Genomic DNA, 26,309 nt, shown 5'->3' on the forward strand with positions numbered 1-26,309 from the left:
CAATGTGAAACATATAGAGACAGCCAAATCACATGATAAAATAATTCCTCATTCGTGTTTGCATATTGTGGACTACATGTACCAAGTTATATGGCAATCTGAAACGTTTGAAACAGTATCCTATAGGCATACCTTGGTAACATGTCTCCTCTTTAGTTTTAGAATCAGCATCAGAAATACTTTATTAGGCTGCTAAGCATGCTCTATTTATTTCCACCAGTACAAGCATTGCTAGCGTTGGTTGTAGTTTGTTTTAGTCTTTGTTTTCTGATTGTCCTGACAATAACCATATGATTGTCATTTAATTGTGATATTCTACGCAGGCATGACATACATCTTTCTGAAAATAGTCACATTTCTGTGTAAAATTTGTTAGTTAGAGATTTGTTATTGACAAAACACTTGTCTATTCAGCTATCATGGTCCCAGTGCCTCAACCCCTAGTAAGAGGCAGTGGAAGTTTGAAGTTCCTTGGAGTAGCACAGTCGATCGAGCTGGATTTGGCTGCGTATCTGGCAACCTCAGTCAGGGAGAGGGGTAGGAGACTACAGAATTTTGACCGTGATTGCAGTACCATTTTTGGCCAGATTATTACATATGGCTCCTTTAATTCTTTGTGCTCAATCAGTCGTTCTTAGATTCAAGGTTTTTGTTTGGAAATGTCAAATGGTGATTTGCTTGTAGTATTGTTAAATGTTGGAAAACTCAAGTCTAGTAAAGTAGTGTTTTCGGTGTATTGCTCAAAATCAAGCTTTGATGCTGGAATTTAGACTGCTTAAAGGGGAACTGTACTTTTTGGAATTTTGCTTATCATTCACAATCCCTATGTAAAACAAGAACACATGTTTTTCTTCTTTTATGCATTCTAATTCGTAAAATACGGCAAGTACGAGGTGGCTAACAATGCAGCTAATGGGAGTACACTATTACGCCCATAAAGCCCTCTAACATACATCCAAAAACCACCAACAGTACCTCATTTACATCTTGTGACCTGAATATTAAACTATCTGCGATACTGTTATTATAAGTGCTAGAACAGACAAAACTTTTTAGTGGGCCGTGATCACAGAGGTAACTGAATTGCTGCTACATTGACATACTGAGGTGCTGCATCGCCTCTGAATTGGTGAAAGTAACACTCTTGTAAAAAGAGCTCAGCAGCGCATGCACTTTTTGCGTCGGATGAAAAGAGCACAGCCCCCTGCCCCCTTTCTCACCACATTCTACAGAGGCACTATAGACAGCATCTCTGTCTGGACTGGAGCCTGCAGTGCCTCAGGCTGGAAGTCTCTGCAGAGAGTGGTGAGGACGGTGGAAAAGATCATCAGGACTCCCCTTCCTCCTATCCAGGAGATCGCAAAAAGCCGCTGCCTGACCAAGGCTCAGAAAATCTGCAGAGACTCCTCCCACCCCCACCAAGGACTGTTTTCACTGCTGGACTCTAGAAAGAGGTTCCGCAGCCTCCGTAACAGAACCTCCAGGCTCTGTAACAGCTTCTTCCCTCAGGCCGTAAGACTCTTGAACGCATTAAAATAATCCCCTCAATTCCCCCCCCAAAATGGATTAACTCGCTGGAATATAAAGACAATATAACATACATCCATAAACGTGGATGCATATGCAAAAGTGGAATATATTTATCTGTACAGTAATCTATTTATTTATACCTGTACCTTAATGCTCTTAATTCTCAGTTAAGCATCACTAATAGTGTCAGAAGTGGGATGGCATGAAAGTTGGAAGGACCTTTAAACAGTAATCTATTTAATTATATCTGCACCTTATTGCTCTTTTATCCTGCACTACCATGAGCTAATGCAACAAAATGTCGTTCTTATCTGTACTGCAAAGTTCAAATTTGAATGACAATAAAAGGAAGTCTAAGTCTCTAAGTCTAATGTTCAATTTAGAGAAGAAGACAGGAAGACAATAGCTTATCCAAAAAGTATTTGTTGGTACTTTTCAAGGATATACCACAACTGTAAATAATAGGCACATAAGCAAATTGCTTGCATTATTTCAAACGTGGGTTTTATTTCAGGTTTTTTTTCTTGGTTCCGGGAGAACCTGTTCAGAGGACTGTACAGCTGGAACTCAAACTGAGTCAGCTAATGCTGTGTTAGTATGCGCATCTCGCGTGCACCACTTCAAATTGTAGTAATTTTTCTAAATGCTGCATGGTTATAAAAAGTATGTATATATAACACAGACATGGCATTTAAATACACATAAACATAGTTCTATCAAAAATAGTTTAAACAAAAGTACAGCGATAAAACTCTTCAAAAATAAATGAAATTATATTAAACAATAAAAACACTATCAAATAAAAACTTAAACTAAAAAGTCAGTGTGGGTTTCAGACAAGGCCACTTGAATATGGAAGAAAAACCTGGAAGTTCTAGTGTTATAGTGGTCGGTTATTAGAAAATGTTTAAAAAGTCAATCAACCATCAATTTCAATAATGCCAATGCAGATCTTGTTATTTGTAATGTTAAATGTGAATACTGTACATAGTAAATACTGAAGTTGTCCCGATCCCGATCATTGGATGAGACTATCGGCTGATATTTTCCTTTTTAAACTGATCGGCAATCTTTAACGCAGCTGTGTCCCAGTATTTACATGGCTAAAAATTGTACTCGCATGAAAGAGTCCTTCGAAAGGGGCACATGCAGGAGTTGCATGAATTCTTGCTACAACACCGGCTCCTATTAGAGCAAGCTGCAACTAACGAGTCGTGTATACACAGTGCGAAGCAGCTTCTAAGGTACTAATCCTCATTATCCTGGCAGAAAATAAAGTAAGTATCTTACAAGGACTACACTACAAAACAATTGTTTTGGTCGTTTTTTTATCATTTACAAACTCAGGGTTTAAGTGTCTGGATGCAGAAAAACTTAGAAGGCAAAACCCAAATTGTTTAAATGGGAGCCAATAGTAGTTTTTACTTTTGTTTAGTTATTGTGTATTAGCCACTTTATGTAGCGTTCAATACCACAAATTTAATACATCATCTAGTTTACAACAATACTAGCAAATTCTACATTTAATAAGATAGACTTTATAAAAATGTGTTACAGTATTGTGTTTGCTTTCGTTACTTGCGATAAAACATTTTCAGTTCCAGAATCTATCGTCAAAGAATTGGATCGGGACTTGAAATCTGATCAGGGCAATAAATTAGTATCAGGATTTTAGGCCAAAAATGTGGATCGGGACACCCCGAGTAAGTATTACATTATGTTTCCAAGTTGGGGTGGGAATAACAGATTGTGCAATGCTTGGCTGCAACCACCAGAGGCGCTGTTGAGTCTGTCTCACCCAATTTGCAATCCAAAGAAGAACAACATATATATATATATATATATATATATATATATATATATATATATATATATATATATATATATATATATATATATATTATCGTAATGTATTGTACCAACCACTATATGTCAAACATGTCCTGTCTTAAGTAGAGCAACAATAATAGTTGATTATTTCTTTAGGTTGGACATTTTTAATGACTCGTTTGTGAAAATAAAGTATAATTCTTAGCGCTCTTTAAATCTCTTTTAAGAAGGGACACACCTCGAACATCATCGAGGAGGGCGTTCCAATTTAAATAGAACACAGCTTCAGATTGGAACTATACATTTAATTTTAGAACTTATAAAACTGATTTTAATGCTTAGCAATACATAGGATTACTTACATTAATGGCCTAAAATGTTACATTGCAATACATTTAGTTAGTAGTTTCCAAGCATGTGAACTGCAAGAGGCTTTAGATTTTTAATCACAAATATTAAGTTACTTTTAAACTACTTATGTAATTTGGAGGATTTACGCCTTCTTTCTGATTATAATGGTCTCGTTTTCAAAACAATCCACCAGGGTTATGCATTTATTGGGCTGAAGCAAAATGATACTGCATACAAAAAACAGAGACAATATTGTATTTGTTCATTCCTAAATGGTATATGTCAGTCATTTAAATTAAAGTTGAACGTTTACATAAATTGGGCACAAAAGCAGAAGTCTGACTCACAGACAGTATCACAACTTCAGTGGGAACGATGATAGATACTTGAGGAAGTAACAGTGCATTAGCAGTGCATTTTGAAGAAGCTGCTGAAAAAACAGCGTTACATGCCTTAACAGCCTGCGACGCCACTAAAACAAGGCTGCGCATACCGGTACTTGAGATCTCTAAACGGGTGGTGAACAGTTCAGCAAACAAATTCCTGCCGTGTTCAAACTCGTTCTGGGCAGACATTTTTCAGTGAGAAGAACATATTGAAATCCTGATTTGTAGAAGCACAACTCCACAAAACTCGGCATCTGAATGTCACAGATTACAGCAGAATGTTCCATTTTGAATCTTTAAAGTTGCATTGTTTTTGTGTGTGATCTGTTTCATTAATCCTTAACAGGGCTCATTCATGTATGTATGATGCTGTTACTATGGTTGTCGGCCATCTGGCTACTATGTGAAAGAGCCTGGTTCTTTGGGGTAAAATTGTGTTGAATCCTCAACTAGGATCCACTACTCCTCAGTGCTTTGACAAATGGCGTCAAAAGTGGGATGGTTAGCTGTGAGGCCATTCATGATGCGTCCATTTGGAAGAACAGTTTGCAAAAGTAACCCCCATATGATGGATGATGAGGTACTTGAATGGTTGAACTGTGTGGGACATGGAGGTTGAGGCAACCTGGTCAGAGGATTGGTTTTTATCCCATTAGACCATGGTTCAAAGATTTTGTTCACAAATGCTGTCAGACGTGCGATGACATGCAAGTTGGAAATATCTTTGAACAGGAGAGTCATAGGCATGGGTACCGTTGACATTTTAGCCGATACGGTACCTATGTCCACTACCTGGGAATCGATACCGGTACTCAACGATACCATTTTTTGGTACTTTTGTGTGTGGGAATAAATGTTAACTGCGATGAGGTGGCGACTTGTCCAGGGTGTACCCCGCCTTCCGCCCGATTGAAGCTGAGATAGGCTCCAGCGCCCCCCGCGACCCCAAAGGGAATAAGCGGTAGAAAATGGATGGATGGATGTTTGATAATAAATGCATATATTTTTTATGTAAGATTTTCAAATGAACTGATTATGATAACTGTGCTGTCCAGTTGTTATATCCTGTTTTCTTATACCATTTGCGTTTCATTTGCAATGCAGTTGCACTTCCAAGATATTAGGTGGCAGTACTGTGTAGGCTATCTATGGTATGTTGTTTTTTTAGGAAGTAGCTTTTTCCAGGAGGCTGAATGTGTTGTGCCCTACAAAATGTTTGTACTGTAAGTATTGTGCTTAATTAAACACCAGCTGTTTGATTGTAACATTTATCTTAGTTGTAGTTATTATTACTAAATTTGGAGGTGTTGAAATCACCACGTAAAACTGCTGATGCTAATAGTATTCTGTCAATGCTAACTCCAATATGAATGAGCATGATCAAGCTGGTGCATTTTACGTTAAAAGTTTTTTACCTAGCATACTTGCTTTGTTGGTGTTGAAAATTGCAACGTTACTTACAGGGACTTTGACTGAGTCCGCCCTGAGTGCTACTTGAGGTTTGTTTACGTGAGCCGGTGTTTAATCTGCAACCGGACGTGACGAGTCTACAACCGGGCGTGACGTTATGTGCAACAAAGGTATCAAAATATGAAACTGTTGGATTTTCCGGGAATAAATACCTGGTAGTACCGACGGAATTCGGACGGTGCCTATAAACGTACCAAATTCTGTACCCATCCCTTTGTGTGACATACCCTGGAAATAGTTGAGACACTAGAGTTTTCTGAAGGGGTGAATCTGTGTAGGATATTGCCATACCTATGGAAGGGGCAGTTAGAGTTTCAGCAAGTGTCACAACAACGGTTGTGTATAAGATGTAGTGGACCAGTCAGAGTACTGTTTCTTTAACCCATTATGTCTGGGTTCTGTGGCAAATGGTGTCAGAAGTGGGATGGCATGGATGTTAGAAGGACCTTTGATTCATGAGAATGATGTACCCTGGAAATGAGGAGAGACACTATGGTGTGGGACATTAAAGGTAGGTAGAGTTTCGTCACAACCCATTATATCTGGCTTTTGTGGCAAATAGCGCCAGAAATGGTGTGCTTAGCCATGGGGCCATCCATGACCAGTTGGAAAACAAGTGACTAATGTTTGAGATACCTTGGCTAAGTGTGGTTTCGATGTGGCACCTGTGCCAAATCCCACCGGTTTGTTGACAGAGTGAGCTATCACTTCGGTGGTGTACGGAATATGGCAAACCAGGCAGAGTACTCTTTTTTTTGTTTTTTTCAAACCCACTATACTTCTCAGATAACTGTTTAAATGGTGTCAGAAGTGGAGTAGTCACACATGTGCCCAGAAGGAAAGACTTTTGGGACTGGTAACAGTGTGGGCAATTTTTGTTTCCATGCAAAGTTTTTAACCCAAATGATGGGTTAAGGACAATCTTTCTAAAGTTTTAGGGTAAATAGTCCGTGACCAGTTGGAAAACAAGTGACTTCTGTGTGAGATACCTTGGAAAAGGTTAATGCACTAAAATATTATGAATGGGGGACATGTGCCGGATCCCTCAAGTTGGGGCTGGTTTGTTGACACAGTGAGCTGTCACTACGGTTGTGTACAAAATATGGTGAACAAGTCAGAGTACTCTTCTTTTAAACCCACTATACAAAAATTCAAATTCTCAGTTAAGCATCACTAATAGTGTCAGAAGTGGGATGGCATGAAAGTTGAAAGGACCTCTAAACAGTAATCTATTTATTTATATCTGCACCTCGTTGCTTTTTTATCCTGCACTACCATGAGCTAATGCAACAAAATTTTGTTCTTATCTGTACTGTAAAGTTCAAATTTGAATGACAATAAAAAGGACGTCTAAAGTCTAGTCTAAAATTTAGCTATGGCATAAGACCGAGGCTGAGGGAACCCTTAGATTCTCACATTAAACATACCTTTACGTTGTGGTGGTAAAGTCAACTCCAGTACCAAGAACCTAAAGTCTAAAGACATAAGAGTCATGCACCCAGGAAATTGAAAGACACAAGGAGGTTCAGAATGGTGTAGGACATTAAAGGCAGATAAAGTGCCATTACAACGGTTGTCTTGTAGGTCTAGTGGACCAGACAGAGTACTGGTATTAAACCATTTATATCTGGTTTCTATGGTGGTTAGCCGTGACGGGATCGGTAACCAGTTGGAAAACAAGTGACTACTGTGTGTGAGTTCTCTCTTCTTCTTTTTTTAAACCCACTGTACACAGATTCAAATTTATCCATCCAATATTGCAAATGGTGTCAGAAGTGGGATAGTCAGACGTGTGCCAAATTGGAGAGACCTTTGGGACTGATAACTTGGATTTTTTCCACTAAAGTTTTTTAACCCAGTATCAGTTAAAGGTACCCCTTCTTAGGTTTTAAGTTAAAGGGGAACATTATCACAATTTCAGAAGGGTTAAAACCATTAAAAATCAGTTCCCAGTGGCTTATTATATTTTTCGAAGTTTTTTTCAAAATTTTACCCATCACGCAATATCCCTAAAAAAAGCTTCAAAGTGCCTGATTTTAACCATCGTTATAAACACCCGTCCATTTTCCTGTGACGTCACATAGTGAAGCCAACACAAACAAACATGGCGGAAAGAACAGCAAGCTATAGCGACATTAGCCCGGATTCAAACTCGGATTTCAGCGGCTTAAGCGATTCAACAGGTTACGAATGTATTGAAACGGATGGTTGTAGTGTGGAGGCAGGTAGCGAAAACGAAATTGAAGAAGAAACTGAAGCTATTGAGCCATATCGGTTTGAACTGTATGCAAGCGAAACCGACGAAAACGACACGACAGCCAGCGACACGGGAGAAAGCGAGGACAAATTCGGCGATCGTCTTCTAACCAACGATTGGTATGTGTTTGTTTGGCATGAAAGAAAACTAACAACTATGAACTAGGTTTACAGCATATGAAATACATTTGTCAACAACATGCACTTTGAGACTGCAGACAGTCCAATTTTCATCAATTAATATATTCTGTAGACATACCCTCATCCGCGCTCTTTTCCTGAAAGCTGATCTGTCCAGTTTTGGAGTTGATGTAAGCAGGCCAGGGAAGCTAGGGTCGATAGGGGGTTAGCTCGCTCGTCTGCGGGAACAAACTGCCGCCATTGCTTGCCGTGCTACCGAGGTCCTTTGTCCCTGAATTGCTCACACACTCCGGCAGATTCAATGGGGGTCTGGCGGCAGATTTCTTTGACTTTATCATTGGAAATGCATCTGCTTTGAGTGTCGCAGGATATCCACACATTCTTGCCATCTCTGTCGTAGCATAGCTTTCGTCGGTAAAGTGTGCGGAACAAACGTCCAATTTCTTGCCACTTTCGCATCTTTGGGCCACTGGTGCAACTTGAATCCGTCCCTGTTCGTGTTGTTACAGCCTCCGACAACACACTGACGAGGCATGATGTCTCCAAGGTACGGAAAACGGTCGAAAAAACGGAAAATAACAGAGCTGATTTGACTCTGTGTTTGAGAAAATGGCGGATTGCTTCCCGATGTGACGCCACGTTGTGACGTCATCGCTCCGAGAGCGAATATTAGAAAGGCGTTTAATTCGCCAAAATTCACCCATTTAGAGTTCGGAAATCGGTTAAAAAAATATATGGTCTTTTTTCTGCAACTTCAAGGTATATATTGACGCTTACATAGGTCTGGTGATAATGTTCCCCTTTAATATACTGTCACAACTGGTGTGACCAGATGGAAAGGTCGTTGGGGGAACTGAAAGCCTGTGTGATCCAACTTCGAAGTCGGGTCATTTAAGGTTAGACACCTTTGTGGGACATGGTCACGTCTCCAGTTTGCTACATAGTGGCTATGATGTCTGGCTCTTTGATGTCATGGTCAGTGTGCAGATTTGTTAACCTGATAGACCAAGATCCTTATAGTTCTGTTTCAACTGGTGTCAGGAGTACAGCGGCGTGGCTTGGTTGCTTCAGTGGCCGTGCCAGCACTTTGAGGGTTCCACGTTCGATCCTAGTCACTGCTGTTGTGTCCTTGGGCAAAACACTTTACCCACCTGCTTCCAGTGCCACCCACACTGGTGTCAATGTAGCTTAAATATGTAGATTATGGGTTTCACTATGTAAAGCGCTTTGAGTCTCTAGAGAAAAAGACAATTATAAATATAATTCATTCACAATTCACAGAAGTGCAATCTTTAAATCTGTCATTATTCAAAGATTCTGCAGTTCAGATCCAATACCAAGAAAATTCCAATACTAATATGGGGCAGATACAGTTTTACTAAATATGTTTACCTTATCCTAAAAGATCCTTAAAGGATTTTGTTGCACTACCCTCAATTTGTCAGTTTTTATTTTTCAAGATGTAACGTGAGTGTAAGGTGTGGCAGTTGCATGACAATGTAGCTTGTGCCTCACTCAGCAAGCTGCAATGACCAGACGACTTGATCGTCACACCCTCCTGGTGCAACTGCGCTGCAGAGTGTTAAATATTGAGCAGCAAGGAGGGAAGTGAAAGCTTGCTGTTCCTCTTTGTTCTTTTGTTAATGTCTCCTTTGGACTCACAAAGAAAATCACTAAATGAGTAAAGAATGTGTTATTTGATTGGGCAGAGCTGCTGACTTTACAGCTTCTATACGTCAAGCATGTGTTGCGCAACCTGACTGAGTGGAATTCAGTTAAAGACAACCTCCATTATCATATCTTGTGTTTGCAGAGCAACTTGGACTAAAACAAGTGACCGTCAGCTGGCCTGACTTTAGAGACCTTTGCCTTTTGGGGGAACCGGAGCGATCCAAGTAGGTCCATCTGCACGGTCAGTGTGTCAGTGTGCATGTGCTGTCCACACAATCAGCTCTTTTCAAAGGCCACCTTTAGGCCTTCAAACCCCATCTGCGGAATGGACCAACACCGCCATTGATTACAAGTCACAGGCATGCACACAAATGATCTCTAAATAGAACATTCCTTATGAATATTAGTGGATTATGTGTCTGGGGGGGGGGGGGGGGGGGGGGGGTTGCAAATGCATGTGACTCAAAGTCAACACCTGAACAAGGAGAGTGAGGTTCCTTGCATAAGCAAACTAAAAAAGCGCTAAGGGCAACAAAGTGCTAGCTATTCGAGTGTCGATGACAGCTAAAGCTGATGGTATCACCGTCTGTATCGGTTTGCATTTTTCACATTTTTGTGAGTCTACAGTTGTCAGGAAAGTGTTATGGCATCCATACTTTGTTGCATGTGAGGTCGCGCTTCAGGACAGAAAATGTGTCGTCTGAAAAGCAAAACAACCCCAAATCCTCACTGATTGAGAGTCTAGTCAAATAGTGCTAGCCAATGAGCTAAAAACCCATACTTGCCAACCCTCCCAGATTTCCGGGAGACTCCCGAAATTCAGCGCCTCTCCCGAAAACCTCCCGGAACACATTTTCTTCCGAAAATCTCCCGAAATTCAGGCGGACCTGGAGGCCACGCATGGAGCAATGTTGTTGTGATATATTGAGTTGGAGGCAATAAACAGGCGAGGGGATGAAGTATGTCTCTTTACTGTAGACTTCAGAACAGACTCACACACTTGACGTCAGGTGCGCAACACCACGTAAATTGTTGGCCAACCAAAAAGTAACCCCAGTACGCTATAGCCAACATTCACCAGGAGATGGCAACAGACAAACATAGACCACTCTATTACATTCCAGTCTCTATATATATATATATATAAGAAAATACTTCACTTTCAGTGAATTCTAGCTATATATATATATATATATATATATATATATATATATACCGTATTTTCCGCACTATAAGGCGCACCTAAAAACCACAATTTTTCTCAAAAGCTGACAGTGCGCCTAATAACCCGGTGCGCTTTATTACGATTCATTTTCATAAAGTTTCGGTCTCGCAACTTCGGTAAACAGCCGCCATCTTTTTTCCCGGTAGAACAGGAAGCGCTTCTTCTTCTACGCAAGCAACCGCCAAGGAAAGCACTCGCCCCCATAGAACAGGAAGCGCTTCACCCGCCCCCATAGAACAGGAAGCGCTTCACCCGCCCCCGGAAGAAGAAGAAAAAACGCGCGGATATCACCGTACGTTTCATTTCCTGTTTACATCTGTAAAGACCACAAAATGGCTCCTACAAAACGATCCGGTTCATAAAAAGACGCAATCTCTCCATCCGCACACGGATTACTACCGTATTTCACAGCAACTGAACCGCACTGTGGAACGGGAGCACGTACGGTGAATATTCGCTCCACAGGGAATGAGAAGTCATCCTTCACTGTGGTTCTAGCTTGCCATGCTAACTTCCACCCATCCAAAAGAGACCTTTCCAGCCGGCGTCATCATAAAAGCTAACTCGAAGGGATGGATGGATGAAGAAAAGATGAGCGAGTGGTTAAGGGAAGTTTACGCGAAGAGGCCGGGTGGCTTTTTTCACACAGCTCCGAAGGCGAACACACCTTCACTAAGACGGGCAGATAGCGCCGGTCGACATACGCCAACATCTGCCAGTGGATCGTAAATGCCTGGGCAGATAGTTTCGGTCACAACTGTGGTCCGACCTTTCCGGAAGGCAGGATTCACAGAACTGCTGGACAACAGTGACACTGACTCCGGTGACTTCGACGAGACGGAACCGGCCATTTTGGATCCCGTATTCGCCCAACTTTTCAATTCGGACACCGAAGACGAAGAATTCGAAGGATTTACGAATGAAGAATAACTTCAGAAGGTGAGCGCTATGTTTATTTTGTGTGTTGTGACATTAACGTTCGAGCAACATTATGTTGCTATTGTTCTACACCATTTTGAATTTTACTATGTTTGTGATTGCACATTTGCGTACATTTTGGGACAGAGTTGTTAGAACGCTGGTTTTCAATATATTATTAAAGTTTGACTGAACTATCTGACTGTTTTTTTGACATTCACTTTAGCGCAGCGTTTTTTTGACATTCACTTTAGCGCAGCGTAGGCGCGGCTTTTAGTCCGGGGCGGCTTATTGGTGGACAAAATTATGAAATATGTAATTCATAGAAGGTGCGGCTAATAATCCGGTGCGCCTTATAGTGCGGAAAATACGGTATATATATATATATATATATATGTATGTGTGGGAAAAAAAATCACAAGACTATTTCATCTACTATTTCATTTTTTTTCCCACACATACATATATTACGCTCTACTACGGTATCGAGCACTATTTTTTGGATAACCTTATTAAGACACATATATATATATATATATATATATATATATATATACTGTATATATATATGAAATACTTGACTTGGTGAATTCTAGCTGTAAATATACTCCTCCCCTCTTAGCCACGCCCCCAACCCCACCCCGACCACGCCCCCCACCTCCCGAAATCGGAGGTCTCAAGGTTGGCAAGTATGTAAAAACCACATGCTGTTAATTCATTGTCCAACACAGCTCTTTAGGGTATGAAGTGAAGTTTACACCATACACGGCCACAATAAAATATAAGCCGCACCCACCTCATTTTTGGACGAAAGTTATTTTGTACATATATTGACCGCATACGTCTAAAAGCCACAGAAATATTTACACAGGCGCTTGTGTTCTGTCACAAATTTAACAAAAGACTATCTGTGACACAGCATACAGTAGCCTTCCGGAGATGTCATTTAGCACTATCTTTGTTCTTTTCCTCTTACCGCGTGCTGAAACTGCTGAAGTCATCTTCTTCGTCGTGCGGCAGTTTGGCCTTTTTGGGGGTCCATTAGTGGTGGGGGACTTCCATTCTGTGTGGAGGTTGTTTATTTCTCTGATTGCCGGGTCGGTGGCCATTGGGCTGCGTCTTGTGCAGTATGTCGTTTCTTCTCCAAGACGAGGGTCCGTAACGCTCAAAATGGCTGACTGAATGATTGTGTGAGTGTGTTTTATTTCATATGAAAAATGTCACTGTTCCACCGTGACCCGTTCGACAATTTCATTGGCCTGATGTGAAGCCTGCGAACCTGGAACAATCCATAAATTAGCCGCAGCATTGTATAAAGCTCCACTCTTTCACACACATCTGTGTCATGACTTGACTGAGACCGGAAGAAGATCCCCCTATGACTATCTATTGGCTTCCCAATGGCCTGGACTCCCAAATTATCTATTCATTTGAACAATTCTCAAAAGTCCATTGCATCCAATCACCCTGAAAGTGGGGTCCCTACTTCTGCGGCCCCTTCTTAAGGTTTCTTCTTTTCCCCAGCTGGAGTCTTTCGAGTTTTTCCTTGGATCTGGGTTTAGATCAGGGGATGTTGTTGTTAATTTGTAAAATCTTTAATCGGGTTGAGAATAATCCCCAGAGTTCAAACAAACTCTGGTGCTTTTGGTGTACGGTCTTGGACTCTGTTGCAATGGACGGACTACAACCACGCCATTTAAAACAGACATTAACCTTTGGACCTTGAATATAAGACAACCCGTCTTTTCCAAGGGATAAACAAGTTGTGTCAGTGAAATTTCCAGTACACTGACAACATTGTATGGTAATGTCGAGGCGGTATAGAAAGGCTCCACTGCGTCGTTTGAATAGTCATGATTCATCAAGTAAGATGAAGTTAGTGACTTTTCTCGATTGTCTTATCACATCACACTGTTTCTCAGCTTCATTAAAATGCTAGCATGCTTTTCACTTCCTTTACAGACTTCCTGTACTGTTTTTGAGGCGTAGCTCATACTTAAACTGCTCTGGGTTTTTTTTTTTACCAAATGTGGTAAGAACGATCATATCCAGCCTGAACTGAAACGTGTCAACTTCTTCTTGACATGGCATGCAACACTTGTGATGCAGTAGTAGTACTTTTCTACTGGAAATGTACTTTTTACCAGCAGTTCTGTTCCTCATAAGCACCCATATAAAGTTCATGCACCACTACAAAATCCATTGACAATTGGGAAGGAACACCAGCTGGACTGCTGCTGAGTGGTCCAAAGTCATGTTTTCTGACGAAAGCAAATTTTGCATTTCCTTTGGAAATCGAGGTCCCAGAGTCTGGAGGAAGACAGGAGAGGCACAGGATCCACATTGCCTGAAGTCTAGTGTAAAGTTTCCACCATCAGTGATGGTTTGGGGTGCCATGTCATCTGCTGGTGTCGGTCCACTCTGTTTCCTGAGATCCAGGGTCAACGCAGCCGTCTACCAGCAAGTTTTAGAGCACTTCATGCTTCCTGCTGCTGACCTGCTCTATGGAGATGGAGATTTCAAGTTCCAACAGGACTTGGCGCCTGCACACAGCGCAAAATCTACCCGTGCCTGGTTTACGGACCATGGTATTTCTGTTCTAAATTGGCCCGCCAACTCCCCTGACCTTAGCCCCATAGAAAATCTGTGGGGTATTGTGAAAAGGAAGATGCAGAATGCCAGACCCAAAAACGCAGAAGAGTTGAAGGCCACTATCAGAGCAACCTGGGCTCTCATAACACCTGAGCAGTGCCAGAAACTCATCGACTCCATGCCACGCCGCATTAACGCAGTAATTGAGGCAAAAGGAGCTCCAACCAAGTATTGAGTATTGTACATGCTCATATTTTTCATTTTCATACTTTTCAGTTGGCCAACATTTCTAAAAAATCCCTTTTTTGTATTAGCCTTAAGTAATATTCTAATTTTGTGACACACGGAATTTTGGATTTTCATTTGTTGCCACTTCAAATCATCAAAATTAAATGAAATAAACATTTGAATGCATCAGTCTGTGTGCAATGAATAAATATAATGTACAAGTTACACCTTTTGAATGCAATTACTGAAATAAATCAAGTTTTTCAAAATATTCTAATTTACTGGCTTTTACCTGTATAAGAAATACTTGACGTTCAGCGAATTCTAGATATATATATTTATTTTATTATATATATATATATATATATATATATATATATATATATATATATATATATATATATATATATATATATATATATATATATATATATATATATAAAATAAATACTTGAATTTCAGTGTTCATTTATTTACACATATACACACACATAACACTCATCTACTCATTGTTGAGTTAAGGGTTGAATTGTCCATCCTTGTTCTATTCTCTGTCACTATTTTTCGAACCATGCTGAACACCCTCTCTGATGCATTGCTGTGTGGCACGCACAAAAGTGCTTTCATCAAATGCACTAGATGGCAGTATTGTCCTGTTTAAGAGTGTCACAACATTGCTGTTTACGGCAGATGAACTGCTTTACGGTATACAAAAAAGTGACTGCTGTTGTTGTGTGTTGTTGCCGCGCTGGGAGGACGTTAATGAAACTGCCTAACAATAAACCCACATAAGAAACCAAGAACTCGCCCTCCATCATTCTACACTTATAACGTCATTGGGCAGGTACGCTTTTTTATATTGTGGAGGACCTGAGTCCGCCTGAATTTCGGGAGATTTTCGGGAGAAAATTTGTCCCGGGAGGTTTTCGGGAGAGGCGCTGAATTTCGGGAGTCTCCCGAAAAATCCGGGAGGGTTGGCAAGTATGCATGTCAGTCAGGGCACGCCTGCACCCAAGCACCCTACAGTAAACCTCAACCCAGTGACGTGCGGCTACTGACTATCCAATCTGAGGTAGTGTAGTATCTTTGCTGAATGTGGGAGAAAAAAAAATGAGGCAGGCTTAATACTAACTAGCAAATATAGCAGGCTGTTTCTGAAGTCATCAAGTATGCATTAATAATCAATTGTACATGCAAGAAAAGTTTCCCCCTACTTTTTGTAGCTCTGTTCTAGACATTTTTTTCTTGTTAAAAGTTTAGGAACAGTGTTATGTATTCTAATGATACAGCAAATACGAATATATTGTATTTGCATTCCAGCATGAAGACGATTCATTGATGGTATCTGGTATCTTAGCAATAAGGCATGACGTTGTTTTGTTTGTTTATGTTTTGTTTTGGAGATGACCTAGTGTACCGTCTGGCACCTGGTTGGTCTTTGGAGTGCCACACCCAAACTTATTGAGTCATAAGTCATAAGAACAGCACTCGGGTGAGGGTGTTCACGCCCAACTACAAGTTTACACAAAGGTGACATCCAGCAGGAGAGTCGAACTAGTTAAATAAATAAAACATGGCAATAATCAACACTTAAGTCATGTTTTACTTGTCTCTCTTTTTAGGTCTGCAGCTGTTTCAAAACCACATTGTTGGACGATGTTGCCCTTCTCCAGTCAGGAGGGTCAAGAAAATCCACACCCACGACCTTGACCTGTGCTCCTTGATGTCTGCTGTCACCTTGTGGCTGGACTAGCTTACAGCATCTTTCTCCGAAAGGCCAGTACTAGTAGTTTATTTGGTCATTGTGACCACTGACTGTACAGTATACATTTATTTATCGATTTATTTACGCAATTGGGTTTTAACAACAAGTAATGCAAAAGTAGAGCAGATATAACAGTAGTAGTTACCCAGTGTGTGTTTAACACACCTGGCACCTGTTAAATATTTGCTCATTTTTACATTTGTATGATCCTGATTGGCTATTATCTGCTTCTGACCGTTCATTACTGGCTCAAGATCACCCCAATTTTATGTAATTTATTATATGTAGCATTTGATCTCAAATAATGTTACATTTAAATGTATATAAATTGGCTTGAACGGGATGAAGTGTCTCCGTCTAGTGGTTGTGGCCCCAAACAACAGCATGAATAGTTTTTTATGCCAAGAACACTGCAAATGTTGGTATTGATCCAACACCTAATAAAGGGCTGGTATTGCCAAAACCGGTAAACATCCATCCATCCATTTTCTACCGCTTATTCCCTTTGGGGTCGCGGGGGGCGCTGGAGCCTATCTCAGCTACAATCGGGCGGAAGGCGGGGTACACCCTGGACAAGTCGCCACCTCATCGCAGGGCCAACACAGATAGACAGACAACATTCACACTCACATCCACACACTAGGGCCAATTTAATGTTGCCAATCAACTTATCCCCAGGTGCATGTCTTTGGAGGTGGGAGGAAGCCGGAGTACCCGGAGGGAACCCACGCAGTCACGGGGAGAACATGCAAACTCCACACAGAAAGATCCCGAGCCCGGGATTGAACCCAAGACTACTCAGGACCTTTGTATTGTGAGGCAGATGCACTAACCCCTCTGCCACCGTGAAGCCCACCGGTAAACATGTTCAATTGAATTATGTAAAAAATGGTTTCAGAAGTGGGATCTTTAAATCAATATAATACATATGAAAGAATTATAGTCAAAAATTAATGGTCGCCGATTTTTGATTGAGTATGGATTCAATATCATTAGGGATGTCCGATATTATCCGCCGATAAATGCTTTAAAATGTAATATCGGAAATTATCGGTATCGATTTCAAGATTATCGGTATCGGTTTCAAAAAGTTAAATTTATGACTTTTTTAAACGCCACTGTGTACACGGACGTAGGGAGAAGTACAGATATATATAGATGTAGATATATATATATATGTAGATATATATATATATGTAGATATATATATATATATGTGTATATATATATATATGTATATGTATATATATATATATGTATGTATATATATATATATATATATATATATATATATATATATGTATGTATATATATACAGTATGTGTGTATGTATGTATATATATATAAATATATATATGTATATATATATATATATGGACGGCGTGGCGAAGTTAGTAGAGTGGCCGTGCCAGCAATCGGAGGGTTGTTGGTTACTGGGGTTCAAACCCCACCTTCTACCATCCTAGTCACGTCCGTTGTGTCCTTGGGCAAGACACTTCACCCCTTGCTCCTGATGGCTGCTGGTTAGCGCCTTGCATGGCAGCTCCCGCCATCAGTGTGTGAATGTGTGTGTGAATGGGTAAATGTGGAAATACTGTCAAAGCGCTTTGAGTACCTTGAAGGTAGAAAAGCGCTATACAAGTATAACCCAAGATATATATATATATATATATATATATATATATATATATATATATATATATATATATATATGTATGTATATATATATATATATGTATATACCTGTAAGTAGGAATACACTCTGTTTTATGTCAATTTTCTTCCATCAAATCTCATTTGATAAACGTTTGCGCAAGTTTGTGACGCTGTGCTAATTTTCGCTAGCCTGTCAATGAGATGGTCTATTGTACCTTAGCATTAAGCTAGCAGCATTGTACTCAACGTTCATCCTGTATAATTGTATTGCTTTTTCCTTTGTTGATACCGAACTGTATTGTTGATTTAACGTGATTTTTACATGTATGGGCGCTTCATATGTAAATAATGTACTTTCCTTAGTGTGCTTAGTTTTATTGTAAGTTCCGCAAGTCGTTGTTTTTTCATATTTAATGTAAAAGACTGCTTGCAGAATAATACATGACTGTAAATCAGGGGTGTCCCAAGTGCAGCCTGTGTTGCATTGCAGTAATTATACAAGCAGCAACAACTGAAAAACAGAACAAAATGATACAAAGTAAGAAAAAAAATGCAGTACTAATCACCAATAACACATATTTGTTTTTAAATATGTTATATATATTGTCGTTATATATATGTATATATATGTATGTGTGTTCCGTATTATTCGGAGTATAAGTCGCTCCGGAGTATAAGTCGCACCGACCGAAAATGCACAATAAAGAAGGAAAAAAACATATATAAGTCGCACTGGAGTATAAGTCGCATTTTTTGGGGAAATTTATTTGATAAAACCCAACACCAAGAATAGACATTTGAAAGGCAATTTAAAATAAATAAAGAATAGTGAACAACAGGCTGAATAAGTGTACGTTATATGAGGCATAAATAACCAACTGAGAACGTGCCTGGTATGTTAACGTAACATATTATGGTAAGAGTCATTCAAATAACTATAACATATAGAACATGCTATACGTTTACCAAACATTCTGTCCCTCCTAATCGCTAAATCCCATGAAATCTTATACGTCTAGTCTCTTACGTGAATGAGATAAATAATATTATTTGATATTTTACGATAATGTGTTAATAATTTCACACATAAGTCGCTCCTGAGTATAAGTCGCACCCCCGGCCAAACTATGAAAAAAACTGCGACTTATAGTCTGAAAAATACGGTAATTGCCTCTACTGCACACTACATAGAATCTAACAGGCCACTCCAGGTGCCACTGTACCCCACTCAGAGGTAGAACTATGTGAAGCAGTGTTTTCCAATCTGGAGTACGATTGCCACTCGGGCTCCATCTAGTGGTACACCAGAGAATTGCTTAATCCAGGGTCAACTAACCACAGCCTGCAAATTGTCTCGTGTTTATTTTTAAAACATGAGTGCAGTGCCAGAGTGATTTTCTTTGCCACCCATCGAGTTAGGGCCTCAGTAATTATTATTAACCACATGCATTAGCCAAAGTTCTGTTGCACAGTCTTATTATATAGGTACTAATTAAAAAAACCTTTCAAACTCATGGTCCAATTAATCAAAAACCAACACAGAACGTTAAAATACGTGATACAAAAACACACAACTTGCTCACTAAACTATGTGGGCATTATAAAATATGTCTAATAGTACCATATATAATACAAAAATACACCCATTTACCTATTTTTGGCCTGTTGAGTCAAATGCAAAACAATCCCCACAGTTGTATATGTTTGACGCATTTTAGTTGCTTGAGGGACATCGATAGAAAATGGATGGATGGATATTTCTGATGGATTACAAAACTTTAAGGAAATTGTCAGGGAAGTAAACAAGTTTGGAATGGTTCAGATTCTCTTAATATTCAATGTTGTATCGTTTATACTTCATACTGTAGTGGCGGAAAATCTTAATCGGTGGATTCGGTGCACACATATCCGGGTGGCGGGCATTTTTTTTGATTGATGATGAACACATCTGTGGTCCTTCACTCAACATAATCATTTTAGTTACAATATATATTTTTTTACACCAGCATGTTTAAAGTGTTTGTCTGCCAACACCAGAACAGGCGCATTCATCTGTCTTGAACGTTATTTCAGTCCCGCCATCTTTTGTTACTCCCCCGTGATGTGTAGTTTTACACAGCCCAGGTAATTTATTTGTTGTGCAAATACTCTTAAAGGCACACTGTGTTTTCAATTATTCTGTTGCCAGCAATGGAAAGAGTGGATTTGAATGAGGACCTAATGATTATGCATACAGTGAACTAATATATATTCATACGAATTAATCTGATTTAAAACAAGAAGTCATAAAATATTCTAATTTTAAAATTTCAACAGCACCCTTGGCCCCTTCTGAAAAAATGGTTCGGTGCGCAATTGCGCACTGCTGCTCTGTCCTCCGCGCACAAAAAATGGATGCAGTGCATAAAATCCACATAGAAAATCCAATCTAATCTTTAAACAAAATAAACACATACCATGTTATTGTGTAGCATTTTCAACAAGTGGTCACAACAGATAAAACAATGACAACTCTGCCGAGATATTTTAAGGAGGAGAAGGAGGTGGTCTGTATCAACAATCTTTTTATTGAGTAAAACTGATTACTGTCGGCCGTAGCCACACCAAAACAACATCAGCAACAAAACTATTATCTAGTACAGTGGTTCTCAAACTTTTTTCACTAAGTACCAGTTTAGAAAAAACCTTTGCTCTCCATGTACCACCATAATGACCAACAAAAAATACAGTAGCGTATTAGACCTAGATATAATTAAAAACAAGGCAGAGGTTTAATTTAACAAGTATATTTAATATTTTTGGCCAATGCAACATTAGATACAGTTTGAACAGTAACACTGTTTGAATAAAGGAAAAGAGGAAAGGTGGGACTGCTGACATTAAACACCGACGTTACCATAAAGTGATATATTTGTCAAGTAGTCGCTCTATTCAGAGCGTTAATGAAGTTTGTTGACACTGCTAGCAAGTGTGCTTGAGTGTTGGTATCCACGACACACATTTTGTATTATAAATGTAACCCCGGTCCCGGTTACAGCCGGTATTTGACACAGGCCCCCAAATAAAGATCAAGGATATGCCTGTAATATTATTCTTTAAGTTTGGACCTCCAGAATCAAAATGTCAACTAGGTGAAATTACGTCTGAAAACCTTTTGACAAGTTGACTTCAAGTCCGTCCCCGGCCATTAGGCCATTTCAAAGTGGAAAGTCCGCCTTGAACATGGAGTATTTTCTTTTGAAAGTAAACCGGTTGATTTATTTTGTGTTTGTGCATGACTTCCTCCGCCCGCACAAGCAGATTTGAGCTAAACTGATCCACTGTGTTGCACCCTCTGGCAAATATGGAAGATGTGCGTATATTTAGCGCAGGGGTCCACTACGTACGCAGTGTTAATTTTGACAGCAGTTTCTAGTTAAGTTTTAGTCATAGTCTTTTGACAAAAATGTATTTTAGTAATCTAATTTGATTTATTTTTAGTCTAGTTTTAGTCAATAAAGTTACAAGTTATTTAATCGACTAAAATATAAAGTAGAAAAGATAAGGCCTCTTAAGTTTATTTGAAAGCACCTTTTTTTAGATTACCTGCAAAGTAATGTAAATAAAGGGAACTAACTACATGTAGTTAGTCATTTTTAGCGCCACACGTCTATGCCAATAAATATCTTTCATGCACTTTTTCTATTTTTTATGCTGAGTCTCTGGCTTGTGATTATAATATCAATCAAAAATAATCGTGATAAAACATTTTTTTTGCCATAATCGTCCAGCCCTAATTAAGAGTATGTGAAAGTCTGACTCCTATCTTGTTTACTTCCCTGACGACCTCCTTAAAGTTTTGTAATAGATCATAAATATCGAGCAGTTTAAATGCAAAGTGTTTAGCATATCACCCACAATGCACTGTAACGGATGTACAGTACATATGTTTGATTTTTAAATGATATATACGTGTGTGAATGTGAGTGTGAATGTTGTCTGTCTATCTGTGTTGGCCCTGTGATGAGGTGGCGACTTGTCCAGGGTGTACCCCGCCTTCCGCCCGATTGTAGCTGAGATAGGGTCCAGCGCCCCCCGCGACCCCGAAGGGAATAAGCGGTAGAAAATGGATGGATATATGTGTTCTGGGCAGCACGGTGGAAGAGGGGTTAGTGCGTCTGCCTCACAATACGAAGGTTCTGAGTAGTCGTGAGTTCAATCCCGTCCTCGGGATCTTTCTGTGTGGAGTTTGCATGTTCTCCCCGTGACTGCGTGGGTTCCCTCCGGGTACTCCGGCTTCCTCCCACCTCCAAAGACATGCACCTGGGAATAGGTTGATTGGCAACACTAAATTGGCCCTAGTGCATACTTGCCAACCCTCCCGGATTTTCCGGGAGACTCCCGAAATTCAGCGCCTCTCCCGAAAACCTCCCGGGACAAATTTTCTCCCGAAAATCTCCCGAAATTCAGGCGGACTCAGGTCCTCATGGAACCCACAATATAACCAGCATACCTGCCCAATCACGTTATAACTGTAGAATGATGGAGGGCGAGTTCTTGGTTTCTTATGTGGGTTTATTGTTAGGCAGTTTCATTAACGTCCTCCCAGCGCGGCAACAACACACAACAACAGCAGTCACCTTTTTATATACCGTAAAGCAGTTCGTCTGCCGTAAACAGCAATGTTGTGACACTCTTAAACAGGACAATACTGCCATCTAGTGCATTTGATGAAAGCACTTTTGTACGTGCCACACATCAATGCATCATCAGAGTTCAGCATGGTTAGAAAAATAGTGACAGAGAATAGAACAAGGATGGACAATTCAACCCTTAACTCAACAATGAGTAGATGAGTGGTATGTGTGTATATATGTGTAAATAAATGAACACTGAAATTCAAGTATTTTTTATATATATATATATATATATATATATATATATATATATATATATATATATATATACACACACATAATACTTGACTTGGTGAATTCTAGCTGTAAATATACTCCTCCCCTTTTAGCCACGCCCACAACCACGCCCCCCTCCCACCCCGACCATGCCCACCCCCACACCCCTCCCCCCACCTCCCGAAATCGAAGGTCTCAAGGTTGGCAAGTATGCCCTAGTGTGTGAATGTGAGTGTGAATGTTGTCTGTCTATCTGTGTTGGCCCTGCGTTGAGGTGGCGACTTGTCCAGGGTGTACCCCGCCTTCCGCCCGATTGTAGCTGAGATAGGCTCCAGCGCCCCCCGCGACCCCGAAGGGAATAAGCGGTAGAAAATGGATGGATATACGTGTTTTATAATGTCCACAAAGTTCACTGAGCAAGAGGTGTGTTATGTGCAACCGTATATTGACTTTATTTGTTGGTTAGTTGATTTACATCATGATTGGGGAAAGTTGTTTGGATTGTGTCATATATATTGATGCTGTGCGAAAGTCACTTTCGAATAAACTTTTTGGGGTCTGCCTTTGTCCACAAGAGGGCAGCAACATCACTCCAATTCAATCTACAGGATGCATTGGGTCAATGTCTTCTATATATAAACTGCATGCACACTGACTGGCATGTGTTTGTTGGGTTTTTGGGCTGCAGGTTCCAGCTGCTTCTGCCATGTGACTGAGACTAACTTGACGTGGCGGAGAGAAACTCATTCCGACACGTGGACCTCCCCTCTCTGAAGCTCACTCCAGGCTCTGACAAACACGACAAGGAGTATCTAACGTAGTGTCTGTCAAGGTTTGTGTGCTCCAAAGTTGATGTGTATACAAACATACAGTAGTACCTCAACTTAAGAGCTCAAATGGCAACGCTCTTAACTCAAAACACTTGTATCTAAAATTAGAGATGTCTGATAATATAGGCCGATAAATGCTTTAAAATGTAATATCGGAAATTATCGGTATCGGTTTCAAAAAGTAAAATTAATGACTTTTTAAAACGCCGCTGTACGGAGCGGTACATATCCGGTAAAACACGGACGTAGTATACTCTGGACCAGGGGTCACCAACCTTTTTGAAACCAAGAGCTACTTCTTGGGTACTGATTAATGCGAAGGGCTACCAGTTTGATATATACGTAAATAAATTGCCAGAAATAGCCAATTTGCTCAATTTACCTTTAACTCTGTTATTATTAATAATTAATGATATTTATCTTTGTGGAAACACTGATCATCTTAATGATTTCTCACAATAAATATATATAGAAACAGATAAATATCAATATGCAACACTTTATTTTTATATTTTCTCTAAGTGCACATTTTTCAAATTGAACATTTTCAAATGATCACTTCTAAGACAGTCTTGTGAAATCACAATATCCCATTTTAACTAGCTAGCCACAAAATTTTTTTAACAAATCATTAATTACTTTGCACCATGTTTGTACAAATAATAACTCATGTAAAATACAAAAGTCAACTCTCAAATTTTTAAATAAATCATGTCACACTTTGAACTGGACACCAAATCTGTTGTCTGTTTCTTTGTCAGTTAGTGAAGACCAAGTCTTTAAAATATTTTCTTGGATTTTCAAATTCTATTTGAGTTTTGTCTCTCTTAGAATTAAAAATGTTGAGCAAAGCGAGACCAGCTTGCTAGTAAATAAATAAAATTTAAAAAATAGAGGCAGCTCACTGGTAAGTACTGCTATTTGAGCTATTTTTAGATCAGGCCAGCTCATCTGATCCTTACGGGCTACCTGGTGCCCGCGGGCACCGCGTTGGTGACCCCTGCTCTGGACTGAAGCTGTGTGCCTTCATTGTTTTTGTAGCTGTTGTTTTGAGGCATGTTTAAAAAAAATAATGCGCTTTGTGAAAGTCAAAGTATAGTATTTCAAATAGTTGTAGTGGGTATTAGGATTATCTCAGGGAGAGCATGTCCCAAATTCCAAGCTGATGTTTTGAGGCATGTTAAAAAAAATAATGCACTTTGTGACTTCAATAATAAATATGGCAGTGCCATGTTGGCACTTTTTTCCATAACTGGAGTTGAAGTTGTTCTCTTATTTTGGAAAACCTTGTTATGGATTGATTGATTGAAACTTGTATTAGTAGATTGCACAGTACAGTACATATTCCGTACAATTGACCACTAAATGGTAACACCCGAATAAGTTTTTCAACTTGTTTAAGTCAGGATCCACGTTAATCAATTCATGGTAAAGTTACATTGTTTAATGCATCCAGCGGGGCATCACAACAAAATTAGGCATAATAATGTGTTAATTCCACCACTGTATATATCGGTATCGGTTGATATTGGAATCGGTAATTAAGAATTGGACAATATCGGAATATCGGATATCGGCAAGAAAGCCATTATCGGACATCTCTATTTAAAATCAATAAATCAATTGGTGCTTGATCCCCAAAAAACAGCAAATTTTTAACAAGTAACATGCCTTTTTAAAAAGAAAAGCTAACTTTTAGATACATGTTTAATGAAAAACTAAACAATAAAACAAACAACTACAGTAGTTTTATGAAGTAATGCAATAAAAGTGTACAGTATCCTTCCAGCTGCTTTTTTTCGTCAAACCCATCATCATCAGCTTCTCTATATTTGTATTATTATTATTATTATGGCTCAGATGTGGGATCTGAGCCGATGATGTCGTTGTGGCTTGTGGCGCTTTGAGACACCTGTGATTAAGGGCTATATAAATAAACTTTGATTGATAAATTATATGCAGTGCTACGCTTGTACTGCTTCGATAAACGCAGAGTTAAAAAGCTAATAAAAATCACGAGATAAATGAGAGTGTTAATTAAACGCTACGTTAAAAAAGTGGGTCTTGAGCTTATTTTTAAACATTAGGGCCTCCGGCAGGCTGTTCCTCGACCAGCGGACGTAATAATTGAATGACGCCTCCCTGTGGGTATGGGTCCGGACTTTTAGAATGAATAGGAGGCCTGAACCGGAAGACCTCATGCCATACTTGCCAGCCTTGAGACCTTCAATTCCGGGAGGTGGGGGGTGGGGGTGGGGGGTGGGGGGCGTGGTTAAGAGGGGAGGAGTATATTTACAGCTAGAATTCGCCAAGTATATATAAGAAATACTTGACTTTCAGTGAATTCTAGAATTCACTGAAATATATATATATATATATATATATATATATATATATATATATATTTATTTTATTATATATTTATATATATATATATATATATATATATATATATATATATATATATATATATATATATATATATATATATATATATATATATAAATAAGATAAATACTTGAATTTCAGTGTTCATTTATTTACACATATACACACACATAACACTCA

At 39.4% G+C, this 26,309-nt stretch overlaps 1 long non-coding RNA gene across 1 annotated transcript in view; it reads left to right on the plus strand.

Annotated features, from left to right (window-relative positions):
* LOC133616589 (uncharacterized) overlaps positions 1-25,806 on the plus strand; it is a 30,911-nt gene extending 5,105 nt beyond the window's left edge. The window contains exons 2-5 of the long non-coding RNA XR_009816881.2: positions 9,778-9,859; positions 16,002-16,128; positions 16,221-16,374; positions 23,600-25,806. This is a non-coding gene — a long non-coding RNA (uncharacterized lncRNA). The remainder of the gene's footprint in view (positions 1-9,777; positions 9,860-16,001; positions 16,129-16,220; positions 16,375-23,599) is intronic.
* The last annotated feature ends 503 nt before the right edge of the window (positions 25,807-26,309 follow it).

The sequence above is a fragment of the Nerophis lumbriciformis genome, linkage group LG14, assembly GCF_033978685.3.
Source record: "Nerophis lumbriciformis linkage group LG14, RoL_Nlum_v2.1, whole genome shotgun sequence".
In the NCBI taxonomy this organism is placed as follows: Eukaryota; Metazoa; Chordata; class Actinopteri; order Syngnathiformes; family Syngnathidae; genus Nerophis; species Nerophis lumbriciformis.